The sequence below is a fragment of the Cupressus sempervirens genome, chromosome 9 (genome assembly GCF_028749045.1).
Source record: "Cupressus sempervirens isolate cs-2001-9-10 chromosome 9, ASM2874904v1, whole genome shotgun sequence".
NCBI lineage: Eukaryota > Viridiplantae > Streptophyta > Pinopsida > Cupressales > Cupressaceae > Cupressus > Cupressus sempervirens.
In genome coordinates, this window is record NC_143126.1 from 377,306,488 (window position 1) to 377,313,371 (window position 6,884).

Genomic DNA, 6,884 nt, shown 5'->3' on the forward strand with positions numbered 1-6,884 from the left:
TCCTCTGTAATAGTCTTAGATCCTAATTAGATCAAATTCGGTATCAGAGCTTCTATTGGACTAGTATTGTAGATTTGAATGCTAACAAGATCCAGGATTGAGAAAGGTGAAGGAAAGCTCGAGGAATACAATCTTGAGATTGGAAAATGAAGGACTAAACCATCATCACAAATGGTAGATGAAGGTGGTGGACAAGCTTTTCAAGATAAGAGTATTTAGAAGACTCTTCAAAATTTGCAGACAATGGTAGAAGTTTTGGTACAAGAAAGAGAAGAGAATATGCAAAGACGTGCAGCTCAAAAGGACAAAGGGAAAAAGAAAGGTGATGATCATGATCCGCCAAAGACACCTCCATCTTCTCCTTCTTCTCCCTTGTCTCCTTCTCCCCCCTCTTCTCCTTCTTCTACCCATTCTGAGTCTTCTAATATTTTTAAGGGTGGACATAAGCCTTGAATCAAGTTGGATGTAAAGTTTGAATTGCCAAAATATTGTGGGGAGTTAAATGCCAAAAAACTAGATGACTGGATTCAACAAGTAGAAGTCTACTGTAGAGTTCAAAAACTTGTAGATGATGTTGATAGAATTCAGTTAGTCACTCTTCGATTAGGTGGTGTAGCCTTAACTTGGTGGGAGAGTAGGTCTCAGGATGAAACTTCACAGCATGGTAAGTTTAATTTGTCTTGGTCAAAATTTGTTACTGCTTTAAAGAAGCAATTCTACCCCCTAGGCCATATGCAGCAGTTAATGATGAACTGGCAACATTTTAGGCAAGGGAAAGGTCAGTTTGTCTAGGATTACACCCACAAATTTCATAAAAAGGCTATTTCATTAAATGTCCCATTATATACCCAGGACACCTTACTCAAGTACATAGGTGGTCTTCATTCTTACCTAAGGCATTATATTCTCATCCTGAATCCTTGTAATTTGGATGAAGTATGTGTCCAGGCAACACATTTAGAATCAAGGGGTAAGAGTACTTTCATTGATAAGTCTGATAAAAAGCCATCAAAGTTTGAGGAAAAGTCCAAAGGAAAAGGGAAGGGTAAAAAGACAACAATAGTAAAGAAAGAGGGTGAGAAACCCACATGCTCACATTGTAAGAAAGAAGGGCATGATGATTTTAAGTGTTGGAAGCTACATCCTGAAAAGAGGCTGAAGCGATTTGGTGGAAACAAAGGAAAATAAAAGATTGCTGCTATAACTCAACAAGATCTTGGATCTTACTTCGAAGATGAGACAAAAATTGTTGCTACTGGGATCCAAGGTAAAGGAAAAGGTATATCTCTCTCATCAGCTATAAATTCTTCTAGCATACGTGTAAGTACAAGTAAAGAATCTTCTCCTAAGGATGATAAGCTAAGGAATGAATTATTTCACATCTGAGTTGTTATTAAGCATACTAAGGTTGATACACTATTTGACACATGTTCTCAAGTTAATTTGATATTTGAAGAAGTTGTTAAAAAGCTTAATTTGACTATAATGCCTCATCTGAAACCATACCCTCTTGGATGGGTTTGCAATGATGTACAGTTACAAGTAACTAAAAAATGCAAGTTAAGATTTGCTATCACTGCAAACTTTGTGGATGAGGTAGAAGTTGATGTAGTCCCTTTAGATATTTGTGGTCTTGTACTTGGGAGTCCCTATTTGTATGATCGACAGGCTATCTTCTATAGGGGAGAAAATAAGTATCATCTATTTAAAGATAAAATTGAATACATTGTACGAGCACATAAGGTTAAGACTAACCTAGCACTAGTTAATGCTGGTCAGATGAAAAGGTTAGTCAACTCTAGTAAGAATTTTGTATTGATGATTGTAAAAGCCAAAGAAGATGAAACATCTGAGGCATTTAAGGGATGTGATCCAAAACATAAATCTGAAATGGTCAAAGTTGTTTTCGCCTACGATGACTTGTTTCAGGAACTGAAAGGATTGCCTCCTAAGAGATAGATACAATATGAGATTCAATTGCAGCAAGATGCACTACTTCCTAATATTGGCATGTACCACTTATCAGTGTTGTAGAATGAAGAAATCAAGAAGCAAGTTCAAGAGCTGGTCGTGAAAGGAGTTATTCGTCCTAGTACTTCTCCTTGTGGTTCTCCTATTGTGTTGGTTCCAAAGAAAGATGGGACTTGGAGAATGTGTATTGACTACAGGGCTCTAAACAAGATAACGATAAAGAACAGGTACCCTCTTCCTAGAATTGATGATTTACTTGATCAGTTGAAATATGCAATTTATTTCACTAAGCTAGACTTACATAGTGGATATCATCAAATAAGAATTGCAGAAAGTGATATTTGGAAAACTGCTTTTAAGACAAAACAGGGACTTTTTGAGTGGTTGATCATATCATTTGGGCTTTGTAATGCACCAGCTACATTTATGAGAGTCATGAATGATGTCTTCCATCCCTTTATAGATGATTTTGTCATAGTCCATTTAGATGATATTCTTGTATTCAATAAGTCTTGGGATGATCATGTAATTCATGTAAAGAAAGTACTTGATGTACTGAGAAAAGAAAAACTATATGTAAAGATGTCAAAATGCAAATTTGCAAAGACATCCTTAGTGTACTTAGGCTATGTCGTAGGGAATGGTCAATTGAAAGTAGACCCAATGAAGGTTGAATGTATTGTAAAATGGCCTGAGCCAATACAGTTACATAAATTAGGAGTTTCTTAGGTGCAGTTCAGTACTAGAGGAAGTTCATTGAAAATTTCTCTTTCATTGCATCACCGTTGCATGTATTAACCAGTACCAAGGCAACTTTTTAGTGGGGAGGTCTGCAAAAGAAGGCTTTGGATACTTTGAAGGAAAAGTTGAGTGTTGCACTAGTGTTAGCTCTACCTAATTTATGTCAACCATTTGAGATTGAGACATATGCAAGTGGGTTTTCCATGGGAGCTGTACTTATGCAAGGAGGTAAACCAGTCTGCTACCACTCTAAAACTTTTTCAAGAATAGTAAGTAACTATCCTACATATGATAAAGAAATTTATGCTTTAGTTCAGAGTGTTAAAAAATGGAAACATTACTTAATGGGAAAAGAAACTGTAATCCACACTGCTCACCAGCCACTGCAATATTTGCACTCACAATCTAAGTTGCAACAAAGTAGGCACTTTAGGTGGATGGGTTTTCTACAATAGTTTCATTTGGTGATTAAGTATAAGAAGGGTTCCCATAACAAAGTAGCGGATATGTTGTCGAGACCTCCTGTTCAAAATGCTTTGATAATCTTTCAAAATAGTTCTATGGTTCATGAAAGTTTTTAGGAACAATATGCTAATGATGAGAACTTTAAGGATATCTATGTAGCTTTAATCCAAGGTAAACATGTAGAAGAGAAAGATTACTATGTGCAAGATAATTTGTTGTACCACTTGGGAAAACTATGCATTCCTAAAAATGAACAAGCACATGTAATTCGTGAAGCACACACCTCATTGATTGCAGGACATTTTGGGGTAAGTAAGACACTGGCTCAATTACAAAAGTATTGTTACTGGCCTCGTATGCAGGAAATTGTCACCAAGTATATAAAAGGATGTGTAATGTGTGCGACCAGCAAACCAAGTAATAGGAAATTGGGTTTGTACACACCATTACCTATGCCATCCCGTCCATGGGAAAGTGTATCTATGGACTTTGTGGGAGGTTTACCTATGTCTAGGAAGGGTCATGATTATTTTTATGTAGTAGTTGATCGGTTCAGCAAAATGTGTATTTTAATGCCTTATAAAAAGCAAGTTACTGCTGAATTGATTGCTCATTTGTATTTTCAAAATGTATGGGTTCATTTTGGATTACCCACTTCTATTGTATCAGATCAAGATTCTTGATTCTTAGGGGAATTTTGGTCATCTTTATGGGGACTCATGGACACTAAGCTAAAGAAGAGTACAACCTTCCATCCACAAATCGATGGACAGACAGAGGTAGTGAACAAGACAATTGTGCATCTACTTAGAGGTTATTGCAGCAAGCATCCTAAGTTGTGGGATGAAAGTATTCACTATGTGCAGCATGCTTACAACCATGCGACACACTCTTCTACAAAGAGGTCTCCTTTTGAGACTTTCTTTGGTTACTTGCCTAAGACACCAATGGATTTTTCTTTTGGGAAGGACGATGTTGTAGATGGATGCCATGATGCAGAAAAGGCTTTAAAGTTCATCTAGAAGGTCCAAGCAATCCATTAAGAAGTAGAAGCATAGTTAGGGTAGAGCCAAGCAAAATACAAGGCTCGCCATGATAAGCATCGCATTGATCACCAATTCCAAGTTGGTGATAGAGTTTGGTTACATATCAGCAAGGAAAGAATGCAAGGTGAAGGAAGGAAGCTCAAGCCTATCAGGTATGGTCCTTTTGAAATTTTAGAGAAGATTGGTACTAATGCTTTCTGCCTTAATTGCAAATTTACTCAGTTATCAATGTTGATAATCTGAAGTTATATGAACCTCCAATGATCTTGGATGAAGACATCAGTGTTCAAGTTCCATCAGTTGATGATCTTTCACCAGAGTATATGTCAGAATAGCCAGAAGATGTTATCCTAGACATGAATGTCAGAACTTCACGAAGAGGACCAGTTGAATACCTCCAAGTGGGATTGAAGGGAATGCATCCAAGCAAGGCAAACTAGATGGAGATTGGTAAAGTGAGGGAAAAATACCCTCACCTGCTTTCTGAGTAATCCAAACTTTTGGTGGTCTGAAAGCTTCTCAGTGGGGAGGCTTGATCCGGGGGGATATTTTTGTCAAAAATTCAAGTATCTCCAAAACTCCAACAATTAGCATTAGATTAAACTCCTTGAAATTCTAAATCCAAAGCAATTTGAATGGACAAAAATGGAGTCCATATGCAAAAGTTATGGTCAGTCAAAGGTTGGTCAAATAAAAAACAAAGGTAATCAAAAAGGTGAAAAAATAATCATCTCCAAAGTGGTCAATAATGGATTTCAAAATAAAGAGCTCATTGAGTGCTTTCCAATGGTGTTTGTTTCATAAAAAACGGAGCCCATATGTGGAAGTTATGTCAGTTTAAAGTTCAGAATAAGAGATGAATATTGATGGTGTCATTATGACATCAGCAAAGTGACAAGGCAGCTTCAAGTTATCAACATTTGACAAGTGGCATCCCAAAGGAAGGTTTGTTTTTCCAAAAAAAATGAGATCATGGTCGGATTTGAACTCTTGACCCATTGCCTCCAAAAGTAATTACATAACCACTTGACCAAAACTAATGGGCGGCAACTTTATTTTAAACATTGGCTAGCACCAATTTTAAACAAAGGAGGCCATCGACGGGGTTGGAACCCTCGACCGGCGGCTGCCCCAAAATAGCTTTTGTCGTTGCACTATTTTAGCACTTAAGGATAAAGGTGCACATTGTTTTATTTAACTCCTATCCAATCTCGCCTAACCTTAGTAAAATAAGGTTATTGTTTATTTTTTACCCCAAAAATAACATGGGGCCAAATCCTCTAAAATGGGTAAAGGGTTATTCCGAGAGGGAAATTGGTTAAAGAGTCTATTTTTACAATTATTTGTTATGGCCTTATTTTGGCTATTTTTTGGTATAAAAAGGGGGTAAGGAGACTCTTATGGGCATTCAGAAAAAGGAGAGAACGTCCAAGTGCTGAGTATAAGGGAGATTTTTGAAGTGCTCATTCATGTACTTTGAAATAGCGTAATGCTATTGTACTTCAAAGGAGTGATTTTGTAAACATTTGTACCTAATTTTGTAGATAATCAGATTGGTCCCCCTATTGGAGCAGGACCCGGAGACGTAGTCCATACGAATGAACTCCGAGATCAAATTGTTTGTGTCTTCTTTCTCCCAATTTCTCTTTTGACAGCTTAATCTTGTTATTCTCTTATTTCAATTACGTTAATTTGATTCATTAAAGGTTTAAATTAACTTTATGTAATCAGTTAGCATTCCTCTATAATAGTCCTAGATCCTAATTAGATCAATAATACAAGGTGAAGAGGACATGAAAAGGAATGGTAAGTAAAGATATTGTTGCATCTAAATGATATGCATCCCTATTTTCGATCCCTTGAATTGGTTAAGGTAGAAATGCCTCTAAATCATATGGAACCCATAAGCTACCTTGCCATGCTCATGGAGATAATGACCTGACAATTATCATAAAAGATAAAAAAATTCAAGGCCTTCACATACACCAATTAATGCATGAAACAAGTACATATAGGCTCATGAATGTAATGCAATATATTAGGTCACTAGTTAGAACACCCACTTTTAGATAACTATCTAGGGACTCTAGTGGATTGTAATCACTTGGATCATATTGCCCCAAGCTATATAGTGGTATGGTCACTCAACTCCCTTGAGATGCTTCATACCATGTCCTCACACCAACTTCTACAAAATACTAGTGAGCATACAAATACTACATCCTTACATCAACTCACTCAAGATTCTTGATGATTGTACAAGTGTGTAGATAACTTATCTTATATGAATTTTAATTATTCATGTATTTAAATATAGTTATTACTTATTAGATCCTCCTCATGTTTCCTTGTCATCCACTTCTAGGCTAGGGTACTTGTGATAGGACACTCCACCCTACTACCCTACATCCCCTTTCATGATATGCTAAGCGTCATAAGAAAATGCAAGTTCCCAACCATACCCTAGATGAAACAATACTCAAATTACCTAAATATATGAGTTTGGGTCTCACATATCCTTCCATAGGAAAACATACATACTTATGGTGGGCATAAACAATTCATATGATGAAAATAAATTAAATTGATCACTTTCCTGATAGTCAGATTCACCAAAAAATCCAAAAGATACAAAGCAAAAATATAGGATGAATGAAAATA